The sequence below is a fragment of the Humulus lupulus genome, chromosome 1, assembly GCF_963169125.1.
Source record: "Humulus lupulus chromosome 1, drHumLupu1.1, whole genome shotgun sequence".
Classification (NCBI taxonomy): Eukaryota; Viridiplantae; Streptophyta; class Magnoliopsida; order Rosales; family Cannabaceae; genus Humulus; species Humulus lupulus.
Window position 1 is genome coordinate 86,702,421 of NC_084793.1, and position 16,380 is coordinate 86,718,800.

At 43.6% G+C, this 16,380-nt stretch overlaps 1 pseudogene; it reads right to left on the reverse strand.

Annotated features, from left to right (window-relative positions):
- Positions 1–400: 400 nt before the first annotated feature.
- LOC133817776 (uncharacterized) lies at positions 401–5,271 on the reverse strand (annotated as a pseudogene).
- Positions 5,272–16,380: the final 11,109 nt, after the last annotated feature.

Here is a 16,380-nt window from a genome sequence, read left to right on the forward strand (position 1 = left end):
GGCTCTTTTAAACATGAAATTATCCCTCCAGCACATGTCATGTTTTAAATTCCAAAAATATGATTTGACCAACTCAAATGATCAATAAAAGTTCAAAAAGTCGTTTTCTCAACTCTCACAACTCACCAAAAAAATGGAAAACTTTAAACTTGAAAATTTTCTCAACTATTTGTGTTAACAACCATCTTACCACATGTTTGGAAAGTGCATTAAAGAACTCTGGAAATCACTCCTTAATAGCTAAACATAGAAAAAACCAACTCAAACAAAATATTTCGATCATGCTTAGAAAATTTTGAGAAAATTTGACTTAAAAATTCAACACAACAATGTAATTCTCCAAATGAAAGCTCACCAGAGCTCACCACCCCCAACCGAAAATCAGACAGTGTCCTCAATGTCAAAACAAATATGCAATGAAAAAGATAGGGAAAGAGAACACCTGGAAGATGACAATATCCATGGGGCAATAGTTGAAACAACCTGATAGCAACAAAACAAACCAAAAACAAACAAAAAACGAAAACACACAAAACTAAAAGAAAAGCAGAAAAATAAAATAAAATAAAACCTATAAAAGAAATAAACAACTCAGAGTGTATAAACAGGGTCCTCAAGAAGGACCTCTTCAACATGACTCATACTCTCAATGTAATGCTTCAATCTCTGGCCATTGACTCTGAAAATTCTCCCATCAGTTGGGTCCTCAACTTCAACAGAACCGTTGGGAAAAACTTGTTTCACCACAAATGGGCCAGTCCACCACGATCTCAACTTACCTGGGTGGAAATGCAACCGAGAATCATAAAGATGCACCTTTTGATTCACCTCAAAATGCTTTCGCAGGATCTATTTATCATGAGCAACTTTCATTTTTGCCTTGTAGATCCTAGAATTATTATATGCCTCATTTCTCAACTCCTCAATTTCAGACAGCTAGAGTTTGCGATTAATGCTTGCAGCACATAGATCAGAATTAAAGGCTTTGACAGCCCAATATGCCTTATGCTCAAGTTCAACAGGCAAATGGCATGCTTTCCCATAAACAAGCCGATAGGGAGACATCCCAAGAGGGGATTTGAAAGCAGTACGGTATGCCCAGAGTGCGTCAAGAAGACGAGAAGACCAATCTTTTCGGTCGGGATTTACCGTTTTTTCCAAAATTTGTTTTATCTCCCTATTGGCTAACTCCGCTTGCCCATTGGTTTGCGGATGATAGGAATTAGCAACCTTATGAAGTACACCATATTTGCGCATGAGAGCCTCAAAAGACTTATTGCAAAAATGAGTGCCTTGATCACTAATGATGGCACGAGGCGTACCGAACCTTGACAAAATATTTTCTTTTAAGAACTTGGTAACTGTTGCATTATCGTTGGTTCGACAGGGTACAGCCTCGACCCATTTGGAAACATAATCCACAGCAAGGAGAATGTAAATGTAACCAGAAGAAGATGGAAATGGTCCCATGAAATCTATCCCCCAACAATCAAATATCTCAATCACAAGAATTGGGTTCAAAGGCATCATATGACGACGGGACAAAGAACCTAACTTCTGGCACCTCACACATGAACGACATAATTCATTGGTGTCTTTGAACAAAGTGGGCCAATAAAGACCACACTGTAAGATTTTTGCAGCAGTTTTCTTCACAGAGAAGTGACCACCACAAGCATCATTATGACAAAAGTTCAGAACACTAGACACCTCATCATCAGGGATGCATCTCCGCATGATCTGGTCGGGGCAATACTTGAACAAGTATGGATCATCCCAATAGAAATTGTGCACCTCGACCAGAAACTTGCGTCTGTCTTGTGAACTCCACTCAGAAGGAAGTTCACTTGTTACTAAGTAGTTAACAATATGTGCATACCATGGTAACTTAGTAACAACAAGCAGTTGTTCATCGGGGAAATCATCAAGAATAGGTGGACCATCAGCGGAATCACTGAATTCAAGTCGGGATAAGTGATCTGCCATGACATTTTCAACACCTTTCTTGTCTTTGATTGTGATGTCAAATTCTTGCAATAAAAGGATCCACCGTATTAAGCGCGCCTTAGCATCCTTTTTGGAAATGAGATATTTAAGGGCAGAATGATCTGTAAAGATTGTAATAGGTGAGCCAATCAAGTATGCTTGGAATTTGTCAAGAGCAAAGACAACGGCAAGCAACTCTTTTTCAGTAGTGGAATAGTTCATTTGAGCACTATTAAGAGTTCGACTTGCATAGTAGACAACAAAAGGTTTCCCCTCCCTTCGTTGTCCCAAAACAGCTCCTACAGCAAAATTGCTTGCGTCACACATGATTTCAAAAGGCAAATCCCAATCAGGTGACTGCATAATAGGGGCGAAGGTCAATTTTGCAACAAGTGTTCGAAAGGCATCCTCACACTTAGGCGTCCACTCAAAAGTAGCATCTTTGGCTAAGAGGTTACATAGCAGACGAGAAATCGCTGAAAAGTTTTGAATGAACCTCCTATAAAAACCAGCATGCCCAAGAAAAGATCTGACATCTTTGACAGTTTTTGGAGTGGGCAAATTAGAAATGAGATCAATCTTAGATTGATAAACCTCAATTCCTCTTTCAGAGACAATGTGTCCCAAGACTATGCCTGAAGATACCATGAAATGGCATTTTTCCCAATTGAGCACAAGACCTTTCTCAATACATCGTGTCAAAACAGCTTCTAAATTAAGAAGACATGCGTCAAAAGAGTTTCCAAAGACTGTTAAATCATCCATGAATACTTCCATACATTTTTCAACCATGTCACTGAAAATACTCATCATGCACCTTTGTAAGGTGGCTGGTGCATTACACAGTCCAAATGGCATACGCCGAAAAGCATAAGTACCAAAAGGACATGTGAAAGTGGTCTTATCTTGATCCTCCATTGCAATCTCAATTTGATAATAGCCTGAATAGCCATCAAGAAAGCAATAAAAAGGATGACCAGCCACACGTTCAAGGATTTGGTCGATGAATGGAAGTGGGAAATGATCTTTGCGGGTGGTAGAATTCAATTTTTGATAGTCAATGCACATGTGCCAACCCGTCACAGTTCTTGTGGGGACAAGGGCCCCTTTCTCATTTTCAACAACAGTTACACCCGAATTTTTAGGCACTACCTGAGTTGGACTAACCCATTTGCTATCAGCCACTGGATAAATGATGTCAGCATCCAGAAGTTTCAGCACTTCATTTTTCACAACTTCTTTCATTGTGGGGTTCAATCTTCTTTGAGGATCTCTTCGAGGGATTGCCCCATCCTCCAGATTGATTCGATGGGAGAAAATTAAAGGGCTAATGCCTTTAATATCAGCGATCGTCCAACCTAATGCAGATTTAAGCTTTTGCAGTAGCTTAATTAGCTTAATTTCTTATGAAGGATTGGGTTTGGACGAAATGATAACAGGAAAGGTATCACCATCTCCCAAGAAGACATGTTTTAAACCCTCAGGTAGTTGTGCTAACTTAACAATAGGAACCTCTTCAGCAGAAGGTTTTGTCTTTTCCCTTTCACTAGGTAGCTCTTCAAAGCGAGGTTGCCAAAACTTTGTTCTTTCGTTTTGTGAGTCTTTGTAACAAGAAATTTCATTAATTGACTCATGAAAACCAAAACTTTCAGAAAAATAGAGGAGTTCATCAAGATCATCACAATTGCTTTGCAATTGAATCTCCTCAGGAATGAGCGTGTCAATCAGAAATGTCTGATAACATTCATCATCATCATGTGGTTGCTTTGCAACATGAAAAATATTGACCTCTAGAGTCATATTCCCAAAAGATATTTTCACGAGACCATTCCTACAGTTAATAAGGGCATTAGCTGTAGCAAGGAAAGGTCTTCCAAGTATGATAGGGATTTTTGACTCCATGTTAACCACAGATTGAGTATCTAGAATGAGAAAGTCAACGGGGTAATAGAATTTGTCAACTTGAACAAGAACATCCTCAACAATACCCCTAGGCTTCTTAATAGAACGATCATCTAGCTGTAAGACTACAGAAGTAGGCTTGATTTCACCAAGACCAAGTTGCGAGTAGACAGAATAAGGCATGAGATTGACACTCACTCCTAAGTCTAGCAAGGCTTGGCTGAATTCATGAGTCCCAATTTGACAGGAAATGGTGGGACAACCAGGATCTTTGTATTTTGGCAGTGTCTTTTGTTCAATTACCGCACTAAGTTGCTCAGTCAAGAAAGCAGTCTTCTTGACATGATGCTTCCTTTTTACAGTGCAAAGATCTTTGATGATTTTAGCATAGGCTGGCACTTGTTTGATGTGAAGCAAAGGAAGATTTATCTTCACTTGTGTCAAGTGCTCAAGGATTTCTCCTCGATTTTCAGGAATTTTCCCAGCAGGTCTTAGAGCCTGGGGAAATGGAACTTTTGCAGAAGCATTGGATGGCACACTTTCAGAGACAACATCTGGAAATTTTGAAGTAGTATATGGTATTGGTGGATCTTCCAAAGCTTTACCACTTCTAGTTGTGATGGCATTAGCCTCCTTAACGTTTTGATCGTTAGAGTTGGAGGTTTGAGCCATATGGTGCCCTTGTGTATTGAATTGAGGCTGAGAAGGAAGTTTGCCTCTTTCAGAATTAACCAAGGATCCAGTCAGTTTTGAAAATTGACTTTTCATTTCCTTGATTTCTTCCATCATTTGACGATTTATTTTGGCTTGCTCCTCCATGAATGAAGGAAGGGTGTTCTCAAGAGAACTCCTTTGAGGAGGAGCATTGTATTGAGGAGCAGGTTGAGCTTTTGATGGTTGAGACTGGTGCTCATTTCTCCATTGCCCTCCAGAAGATTGTGCTTGGTTGGGATCTCTCCAGCTGAAATTTGGGTGGTTTCTCCAACCAGGGTTGTACGTATGAGAGAATGGATTATTATAGGCCCCTAAGGCATTGCATTGCTCTTCATAAACCCCCCTCATTTCCCTAAAAGCTAAGCAGTCCTTAGCTAAATGATCCGTTCCTCCACACACAAAACATGGCTCATGTGTTTCTGCTCGGGCAATCATATGAAGTCCTTGCCCACCTTTTGTCTTAAATGCCTCAAGTTGCTTTGTTAAGGACTCAACTTGGGCTTTGAGGCTGTCCTCCTCCCTCAATTGGTAAATTCCTGCTGGTCGATTTCGATTAGTGCTTTCAGTAGCACTTGGACCAGTCCAAGTATGAGATTTTTCTGCAAGCTCATTGAGATATTCCAAGGCTTCTTCAGGATCTTTTTTAAGGAATTCACCATTGCACATCATTTCTACAAACTGGCGTTCATGAATAGTGATGCCTTCATAGAAATAGCTGACTAGGCGCCATTTTTCATAGCCATGGTGGGGACAAAGAGTTAACAATTCCTTAATGTAACGCCCTGGCTACCCCAGAACAGTTACGGTGAACGGTGGACTGGAAATTTGACTCATTACCTGAGTCCTTTGGTCAAAAACGTGCTCTAAGTGTAATTAACGGGTTAAGGTATAAAACCAATAAAAAAAGAAATGGAGATTTCTATTACAAACTGCTCTGCAGAGCTAATCAAAACATTTACAAGTTGATCTTAGTACAAAAAGGTCACTACTGCTTTAAATTTACAATCCCGCCGACCTAAGCGGCAAAAATAGGGTAAACCCCCTAGTTCCTCTGAGAACTCCTTGGCCGTGGTGGTCAAGCGGCCGCATATGTACACATCACCACATCAGCTCTCCACTCAAGTCTAGGTGAGCTTTTCTTTCCCTTTACCTGCACCACATAGCACCCATGAGCCAAAGCCCAGCAAGAAAACATAATACTTTTCATAAACATTATCAAATGATTATCATTATAATCACACTGAGCATAACGCTTTCAAACAAATGAGTGAACATCACATGATTCAAGTGGGAGAGTGGCTGCTAGGTAAGCCACTAGCCTCCAAGCACTTATCTCTTTCATCGACCCTCGGAGTTGATCTGGCATTAATGCTCTTTGAGTCATTCAATGCTAATAGTCGATTAGATCTAATCTCTGTTGGCTTGCGTGATCCACGCTATGGCCGTTCTGACTAATGAGTCAGCGCTATCTCTATGTGACCAGTGTCCAGTATCACTGCTGAACCTGACTAATAAGTCACAGCTTCACGGCTGACACTAACACCTTTGCCAATTCTGACTGATGAGTCAGTGCAACGTGACCAGTGCCCAGTACCACTGCCGAACCTAATTAATGAATCACAGCTTCACAGTTGATACTAGCACCTCTGCCAAACCTGACTAATGAGTCAGTACCATGCACAAGTGAGCAACTTATGCTAGGCATTCTATATTCAATCCATGTCCATATTACACAACCAACATGCCTCACAAATATCCATGCACGTCACACTTGGGGTGTAGTTTTCTTACCTCTGGTTCGAGCTAGAATGAATAAAAGAACGACCCTGAGAACGATCGACCTTTTTGTCCTTTAGCGGTGACCTGGTCATAACCAATTATGGGATTCCATCAATAAAATGAACAATAAAAGGTTCCCAAACCAAAACCTAACCTCCGGGACGTCAAACACTACTCAACCAGGTAGTAGGTTCAACCCCGGGGCCTTAAACTTGCATCCCCGAGCCAAAAAGCCATTTCTGGCCAAAAAGCCACTAAGGGCCGCGGCCCTTCTTGGCCATGCCGCGGCCCACCCCTCAAACAGAGGCACCCAAACTCAGCATCCTCCAAGGGCCGCGGCTCCCCCTGGCCATGCCGCGGCGCAACCTCCAGTTCAGCCAAAACCCCTGTTTTTCTTCCCTTGCATTTTCTCTTGGAACCAACCCTTCAAACCAACCCAAAACCTCTTCCAAACACCCAATTAAACCCCTAAACATAACCCACAACTCTCCCTCATCATAACCCAAGTAAAACACCCATTTAACTCCCTTTGATTCCAACTTTCCATACCAAAATCTAGAGCTGAAATCTTAAAACGAAAACAGAGCATACATGGAAACTAGTGGCTAAAAGCTTACCTCAAGTTCGGGTTATGGTGCTCTTCCACAGTGGAACACTCTCCCAAAGTATCAAGGCCTAGCTCCCAAGCTCAAATCCTCAACAAGATCACAAAAACTCACGAGGAAGATGAAGGAAGGAGAAGGTACGGGAAGGAGAAGGTACGGGAAGGAGAAGAAGAATTGTCCTTGTTTTACTCTGTTTATTGTACAGCCTCCAAACATCATATATATCCAAGCCAAAAGACTAAAATACCCCTAGGTCTTTTAAAACTTCTAAAACCACTTCAAGGGTAATTTTGGCATTTTCCACCTACACCGTTAATGATAATTAACGCTTCCCAATTCCCGCTAATCTCAATATTCTCAAACACCAATAATTCACATCCCGTTACCCTTTAATGCCCGGTAACGCTCTAATCATTAAAACACCCCGAGACTCACCCCGAGCCCCGAGCTTAAGCCTGTTATGACCAAACCGATAATTAACATTCCTTGATCGTCTCATGCCAAATGGCTCAAACAAACCCACATCATAATGTGGTCTCAAGATATATCACCAACATGCGTACAAATAATCAATTTACCCTCAACGGGCCAAATTACCATCACACCCCTGTAATTAGAAATATGGACTCACATGCATGCATTTCACATCATATCATAATATAATCAACATATACATGCGTTTATCAATTAATAACATAATTAAGCAAGTATGGCCCTCCCGGCCTACTGTTCACGCCGTTAAACACATCGGAGAATTCGGGGCTTTACACTTAAACCTTTCCCAGACTTGATAGAGAGTTTCATTGTCTTTTTGGGAAAAAGTAGAAATCTGTCTTTTTAAGCCATTGGTCTTGTGGTTAGGGAAGTATTTGTGGAAGAATGACGATGTCATTTCATCCCATGTTCCAATAGACCTTGGTCTCAGAGAGTATAACCAGCTTTTAGCCTTATCCTTCAACGAGAAGGGAAAAAACTTCAATCGCACAGTATCTGCGATATTAGCTTGGTTATAGAAAGTGGCTACCACCTCCTCAAATTCCCTAATATGCACATAAGGATTTTCATTTTCTAAACCATGGAAATTTGTCAAGAGTTGAATCATGCCAGGTTTAAATTCAAAGTTGGGCATATTAGGTGGAAAGATGATACAAGAAGGGGTGGGAGTACGAGTAGGATGGAGATAGTCATTCAGACTTCTCTGCTGAATTTCCTCATGATGAGCCATTGCGAAAGGATTATGAGCAATTGTTGAGGTGGGAGAGGAAATGTTGGATGTATCAGAAGAATTGTCACTAGGGGTGTCAGGTCTCCTAACAAATCTCCCTAGTTCATCTCTATGACGATTCATCCACTTTCAAAAACGAGACTTTTTTTTTTTTTTTTGTTAAACTTGTTCCTTGGTAAATTTGGACAATTTGAAATGATCTCACATGCCTCACCAGAACTCCCCGAGGTTACTAGATGAGTATGAAAAATCACAATTCAAACCTTTTCAACCAAATGACCAATAAGTAAAATAATTTACTTATTTTGAAAGAACAAGCTTGTTTTTTTTTTTTAAATAGTAACAAGTTCAAAAATGTAATAATACAAGGGCATACACAAGAAATATTCCCAGGCCGATTGGGAAGGTTGCCAAGGTACTGCTTCGTCCCATACTTTCCTAGACAGAACCAAGTTCCTAGGAAAGTGTAGAGGGTACTCTATCACAAACCTTAAAAGCCAATCTTTCTAGACAAAATACTCTCAATTTTTACCACTTGTAGCATTACACTATTGTTCCCAATACTAAAAGTTTTATGCTAAAATTTTATGATTTTTTTATTTTGGATTTTATGATATTTTTTTTTTATTTAAAAAAAAACAAGAGTTAAAGAGGAAGAACCTAAATTAAAGCTAATCTAAAACCTAATGTTACACAAATTATGAGACCTAAGTTATTATCTAAAAATTTAAAATCTATAAATTTAAAGCTAAAAAGTAAAATTAGAAACAAAATAATTAAATGACAAATAGTTATAATATTAACAATGAATGATAATTTGGAAGCAATCAATTAAAAAAAATTAATACTAAAAATAAAAATAACATATAAAGAAAATTAATGACTAATATTTTTTTTTATTTTTTTTAATAATGAAACTAATACTGTAAAAAGAGAAAAAAAAACAAATTAGTCCTATATGCAACACTAATAAATCCTAATGATTTTTTCCTAAAAAAGAAAAGGGTGTAAAATCAAAATCAAAATAAACACTACAAGTTATTTGTAAACTAATGACAATGAGCTATAATTGGAAAAGAAAAAAAAACGCATAAAGGAAAAAGAAGAGAAAAAAAAATCACTAATATAAAATATATATAAATAAAACGTATTAATAGAATATAAATTCAAAATAAACAAAATTAGTAGCTAACAATATTTTTTTATTTTTGGTAAATGATTCAAACATATAAACGATTATACTAATAATAAAATAATGTGGTAACACTAATATTATATACACTTACAAAGAAAGCAAATAATAAAACTAAAATGACTTACCTCTTGGCCATGTATTCCACTAAGCTTTTGATATTTATCTCCCCGGCAACGGCGCCAAAATTTGATTACGCCCAAACTTGTCTTCACAAAGCGGTTGTTGTAGTGTAGTATGGGCGGTCGTGTCCACAGAGAGATATCTTAATCAAAAGGTGATTAGTAGAACTAAAGCACAAACAGTAAAGAAATCGTTGGTGGTTTCTGAGAAAATGTTGAAAATAAAATTGGTTGAAAAATTCAATAACAAAAGTGATAAGGTTTCAAGAATCACCTATATGTTTGGCTCATTTATTTGGATTTTGATTCACACATATAACACAATTAAATCATTCACTTCCCAACAATTTAATCAGAAGATAAAACATGAAGAACATATATAATAAAATGTATTCGAGTAATAACAATTCTCACATTAGGAACATAGAAAATAATCTTATGAAAAATCTAAGAATGACAATATACCTTATTGGTAATAATGCAATAAAAGACTAATCATAAAATTATAATATCAATATATTTGTACTAATCATATTCACATAGAGAAAGCATGACTATTTCTATATAATACTAAATAGATAAATATATTGATATAGAGATAGAGAAAAATAGAAGAAAAATATATTACTCAAATGTATAAACTTTAAGCATTTGGTGAATCAAAACACAAATAAATTTTACCTTGCATATAGGATCATCCTTTACCTTATCTAGGAAACTAGCCAAAAATGCTAGTTATTCTCACAATAATCTAAAGAGAAAATATGAGAAGAGATAGACAAAATAAGACTAAAATTTACTATAGTTTTTGCCAATGAAAAATTACACACCCAAATATGTACAAGAGGTCCATTTTTATAGTATTTTGGGGACAAAATTATAACAAAAAATCAAAATGATAAAAAGAATTTCAAAGCTGGTCGTTGACTAATAAATGAGAATATCATTCTTTTTAATGCTATTAATTGAAATAGAACCAATGCTCATGCTTGGTTGGGAGTCCAAAAACGTTGCATTCAGCAACACATTTTGTGTAATTTGGCCACATGCCAAGCTCATAAAGGGAGATAATTGTGGAATCATGCATGGAAACAAATAGATTGGAAGAGTTGAAGTACGCATGGAGTGGAGCAATCTCATATTTGGGTGCATGAAGCTCTTGGACTGGGCCTGCTAAAGACTTGGGCTCCTCTTCTTGTCTACCATTTATTTCATCATTCTTCCAAATACATCACTTTTCCATCTCTTTCTTTCTCAATTAATTCTTTCTTTTTATTTGTATCAAAATGCACATAATTTCTGCAAAATAAAACAAATTAAATTCAAACTAAATATTTTCAGTTGTAAAAATATTTTTCATTAATTTCCTGAAAATATTAATTAAATTTTAATTTAATTTAACATTTGAGATCAATAAATATGCATTTTTTTACCACCAATCACACATCCCGGACGCCATACTCCCCAAGGGGTTCAAGATGCCAAGCCTCACCGCCTATATTGGAAACACCGACCCCAGGGATCATCTGTCCCGATACAACCGGCTCATGACAGTGGCCCATGTCAGTGACGACGGCAAGTTCCTCTACTTCTCGATCACTTTGGGCGGTCCCGCCGAAGAGTGGTGGAAGAGACTTAAGCCAGGATCCATCCAATCCTGGTCCGGGCTGCAGTCAACGTTTCGCAAGCAGTTTGTGGCCGCCATGAGGATGGATATGCAGATCAGCGCTCTCGCAAATATCAAGCAACTCCCCCCGGAGACACTGAGGGCCTACATCCAGGGATTTACTGAAGAAGCCTCCAAGACGAAAGTGGACGACGGACATCGCCTGGTGGCACTACAGTCCGGAATCCGGGCCGGGTCCCCCCTTTGGGATGACATGCAGCGTAGCAAGGCCGCTACCCTGGAAGAGTTCATCAGGAGGGACCAAGGATTCATCAAATGGGAGGAAGCCCAGATCCAGGCCTTCGGGTGGCCTCCTGCTCCGCAGCCCATCCCCCAAACATTCCTGGGATATGGGGAACAGTTACCAGCACAGTCCTATTCCGCGCCCCCCATCGCCCCGGGACCGGCCGTCGCGCCCGGGGTCAGCTACACCCCTACGGTGTACGGCCCTGCCACTTCAGGGTATGCCCCGGCCCAATCCACCCACTTCTCTGGTTATGGCGTCGCGCCGGCAGGACACAGCATGGCCCCTGTCGAGGCCCAGCAGTCACAGGCGGGAGTGACTGAGGCGAGCGTGAACCCCTCCTGGGGGAAGCGATCGGGCAAAGGCCAGAACCGATCCGAGCCGGTCAAGAAGGGAAAGCGGGGCTACGAGCCCCAATATTCAGAATACACCAATCTGGTGGACAACAGGGAGAACGTCTACCTGGCCACAGAAAGGGCGGTTCACTACCGGAAGCCTAGCCCCATGTTCAAAGGAGGAAGGAATCCGAGCGACACCAGCAAAAGGTGCGCCTATCACAAGGATGTGGGCCACACCACCGATGAATGCCGGCAGCTCAAGGATGAGATTGAAAATCTCATAAAGCTGGGGCACCTCCACCAGTGGGTAAGGATGCCCGTGGGAGTCCCGGGCCTGTCAGCAAGCCCCAGACAACCCACGGTCCTGGGAACGCCCTGGGCATACCCTCCCCAGGGAGGATATGCACAGGGACCCCCGACGCAGGCCCCTCAGGGGACCCCCATCGCGCAGGTTCCCGACCCCGGAATGCCCTACCCCTCCGGGGCAGCACCCCCTCGAGTTGACAGACATGTGGCGACCATCTTGGGCGGACCTCACCTGGGAGGGCCATCCAGGAATGACCAAAAGCTCTACCTAAGCGAGCTGGACCATGATCAGGAGGTGTGCACCCTTGTCCAGGCTCCGGCTTAGCGCCCTAAGTTGATAAAGCTCCCCATCACCTTCACGGAGGACGACGCCCGCAATGTCCACTTTCCGCACCACGACCCGCTGGTCATAGATGCTCAGATCGCCAACAAGTTAGTGTCCCGCGTGTTGGTGGACGACGGAAGCTCCATCAATTTATTGTTCAAGTCCGCTTTCACTGCCATTGGCTTGACTGAAGCGGATCTGGCATCGTGCCTGACCCAGATTTACAGCTTCAACGGAGATGCACTTCTCCCCATGGGAAAGATCCAGCTGCCGGTTACGCTGGGGAGTGAATTGCAGCACTCGTTCAAGTTCTGCACCTTTGTAGTGGTGGACTGCCCCACCGCTTACAACGTCATTTTGGTCGGCCCGCATTGGTCGAGTTCGGAGCCATCACCTCCATCCGCCATCTTTGCATGAAGTTCCCATGGGACAGCGGAGGGGTAGGAACTGTCCGGGGGGACCAAAAGAGCGCCCAGAAGTGCTACCATGTGTCGGCCCAGCCCATATACATGATCTGGGATGAACCCATTGAGGACTTCATCGAACCAATTCCCCCCCACCTGCTGAGAGGATGGTACGGGAAGAAGATGACCTGGACCCGGGGATAGGGGACGACCGCGTCCTGGAACCAATGGACGAGATAGAAGAGGTGTGCATCAGCAACACTGATCCGACCCGGATCATCCAAGTCGGAAAGGGTCTGCCGGCAGACGTTTGGGCCGCCATCATTGCCCAAGTTAAAGGAAACCAGGACATCCTTGCCTGGTCTCACTCAGCCATGACTGGGATCGACCGCAATATCATTTGCCACGCGTTAAGTATTGACCCAAACGCGACCCCGGTCCGCCAGAAACGCAGGCCTTTGGGGACGGAGAGGGCCGAGGCCCTCAAGCTGGAGGTTGAGAAGCTATCTTCCATCAACTTCATACGCGAGGCTATGTACCCGTGTGGCTGGCCAATCCCGTCTTGGTGCTGAAACCGAACGGGACGTGGAGAACATGCATCGACTTCACGGACCTCAACAAAGCCCGTCTGAAGGACTGTTTCCCGCTGCCCCGGATCGACCAAATGGTGGATGCTACGTCCGGATACGAGATCTTGAGCTTCATGGATGCTTACTCCGGCTACAATCAGATCTCTATGCACGTGGCAGATCAGGAGCACACCAGCTTCCAAACCGACAAGGGAATCTACTACTACATAGTCATGCCTTTCGGACTGAAGAATGCCGGAGCAACTTACCAAAGGCTCGTCAATCGAATGTTCTGGGCCCAGTTAGGGCGACACATGGAGGTATACATCGATGATATGCTGGTCAAGTCCAAGACATCCCAGAACCATTCGAATGACCTGGCGGAGGCTTTCGCAGTCATCCGGAAGTATGGGATGAAGCTGAATCCCAAAAAGTGCACTTTTGACGTGGCCTCTAGGAAGTTCCTGGGCTTCATAGTGAGTTTCCGGGGAATAGAAGCCAATCCAGATAAGTTCAAGGCACGGATTGATATTTCCTCTCCCCGGAAGCATAAGGACGTACAAAGCCTAACGGGGCGAGTAGCCGCCTTGAGCCGCTTCGTTTCCAAAGCCACGGACAAGTGCATCCCGTTCTTCAACGTTCTTCGGGGAAGCCAGCGTTTCGAATGGTCACCCGAATGTGAAGAGGCCTTTCGTAAACTGAAAGAACACTTGGCCCAAGCCCCAATCCTGGCAAAACCGGTAGAAGGGGAGCCTCTATATCTATACCTGGCCATGACTGAGCACGCGATCAGTGCAGCGTTGGTACGAGAGGAAGAAAGGGCACAGCTCCCGGTATACTATGTAAGCAAGCGATTGCTGGACACTGAGTCTCGGTACCCATTGATCGAAAAGCTGACTTTCTGCCTGCTGATGGCATCCCGAAAGTTTCAACCTTACTTTCAGGCCCACGCCATAAAGGTCCTAACCAACCATCCCCTGCGGCAGGTGTTACAGAAGCTCGAGTCATCGGGAAGACTCCTGAAGTGGGCCATGGAGCTAAGCCAGTTCGGTATATCCTACGTCCCTAGGGTGTCCATCAAGGGACAGGCCCTGGCCGATTTCATCGTTGAATGTTCTGGGGTGCCTCCGGAAGACAATATTCCCGCTGCCCCTGCGGCGCCCGTATGGAAAGTCTTCGTGGATGGAGCCTCGAATGAGAATGGGGCCGGGGCCAGGATCATCTTGGTATCACCACAGGGGCACCAGTTATAAATGCCCTCCGTTTCCAGTTCAAGGCGTCAAATAACGAAGCGGAGCATGAAGCTGTCCTAGCCAGGCTGCGTTTGGCCCGGGAGGTAGGGGCAGCGAACCTGGAAATCTACAGCGATTCCCAGCTAGTTGTCAAACAAATCTCGGGGGAATATCAGACTAAAGGAGAGAGAATGGCGGCCTACGTGACTCAAACGAGGGAAATGCTATAGGCATTCACAAAGCATTCCATCCGCCAGATCCCCCGGGAGAATAATGTCTTCGCGGATACACTAGCAAAACTGGCCACCGACGCCGAGGCAGAGCTGCCCGGACTGGTCCCCGAAAACCATCTCCCCATCCCAAGCATCAGGGCCCCCGCAATCCACACCGCCGATCACTCCGCTTCCTGGATGGGACCGCTCATCCGCTACCTGTCTACCGGGGAAGTTCCAAACAACCGGGCCGCAGCCAGGAAACTCCAGTACCAAGTCCACCGATATGTCATGATGGACAGAAAACTCTATCCCCGGGGTTTGTCCATGCCTTACCTCAGGTGTGTGTCCGGGAATGAGTTGAGCGCCATCATGCATGAAGTGCACGAGGGTTTTGCGGAGATCACACTGCCGGGCCCAACCTATCCAAGAAGATATTGCGCCAAGGATACTTCTGGCCAACCATGAAGAAAGAATGTATTGACTACGTCCGCAAGTGCGAACAATGCCAGAGGTACGCGAAGGTCCCACGGGCACCCCCGACAGAGATAACCTTGATGACTAGCCCCTGGCCCTTCGCAGTGTGGGGGATCGATCTCGTCGGATCCCTCCCGACCGGGAAAGGAGGGGTAAAGTATGCCATCGTGGTCGTAGACTATTACACGAAGTGGGTTGAGGCGGAGCCCATGAACACAATCACTTCCAAAAAGGCCTTAGATTTCATCATCAATAACATAGTGTGTCGATATGGCCTCCCCCACAAAATCGTGTCCGACAACGGGAGGCAGTTTGACAACGCCCACTTCACGGATTTTTGCGAAAGGCACGATATAGTGAAGAGCTTCTCCGCGGTTGCCAGGCCCGAGGCCAACGGGCAGGCAGAAGCCGTGAACAAAATATTGAAGGGGACGTTGCAGAAAAAACTCCAGGCCTGTAAGAGCAAATGGCCCGAGGAACTGCCCCGCGTACTATGGGCTTACCGGACGACCGAGAGGACGTCAACCGGACACACCCCCTACTCTATGGTCTACGGATGCGAAGCCGTCATCCCGATCAAAACGATCGTCCCGTCCCACCGACGAGACACATATGACCCCGCCCAGAACCACGCCTTACTCCAAGAATCACTAGATCTCATCGAAGAGATCCGGGAAGAGTTGTAGGTGCAGCTGAAGATGTACTAAGGCAAGATCGCGCGACACTTCAACTCTAAAGTCAAAACCCGTAAGTTTGGAACTGGCGACTTGGTCTTGCGAAGAGTCTTCCCTGCTACTCAAGATCTGGGAGTGGGGGTTTTGGGCCCAAATTGGGAGGGGCCGTATGAGATTCAGCACGAGGTGTGCCCCGGGACATACCGCTTAAAGCGGCTCGATGGCTCGGAAGTCCCACGAGCCTGGAATGCGAAACATCTCCGTAAATACTATCAGTAGTCAGGAGAGCAGTTCCCAGTTTGATATTTTAGCTGTAAACAATGTACGCCTCAGGGCGACCCTTTTTCAAATAATGAAAATGGCGTGTGCAAAACGTCATAAAGAGGTGTTGTGAAACTATGCTAATCT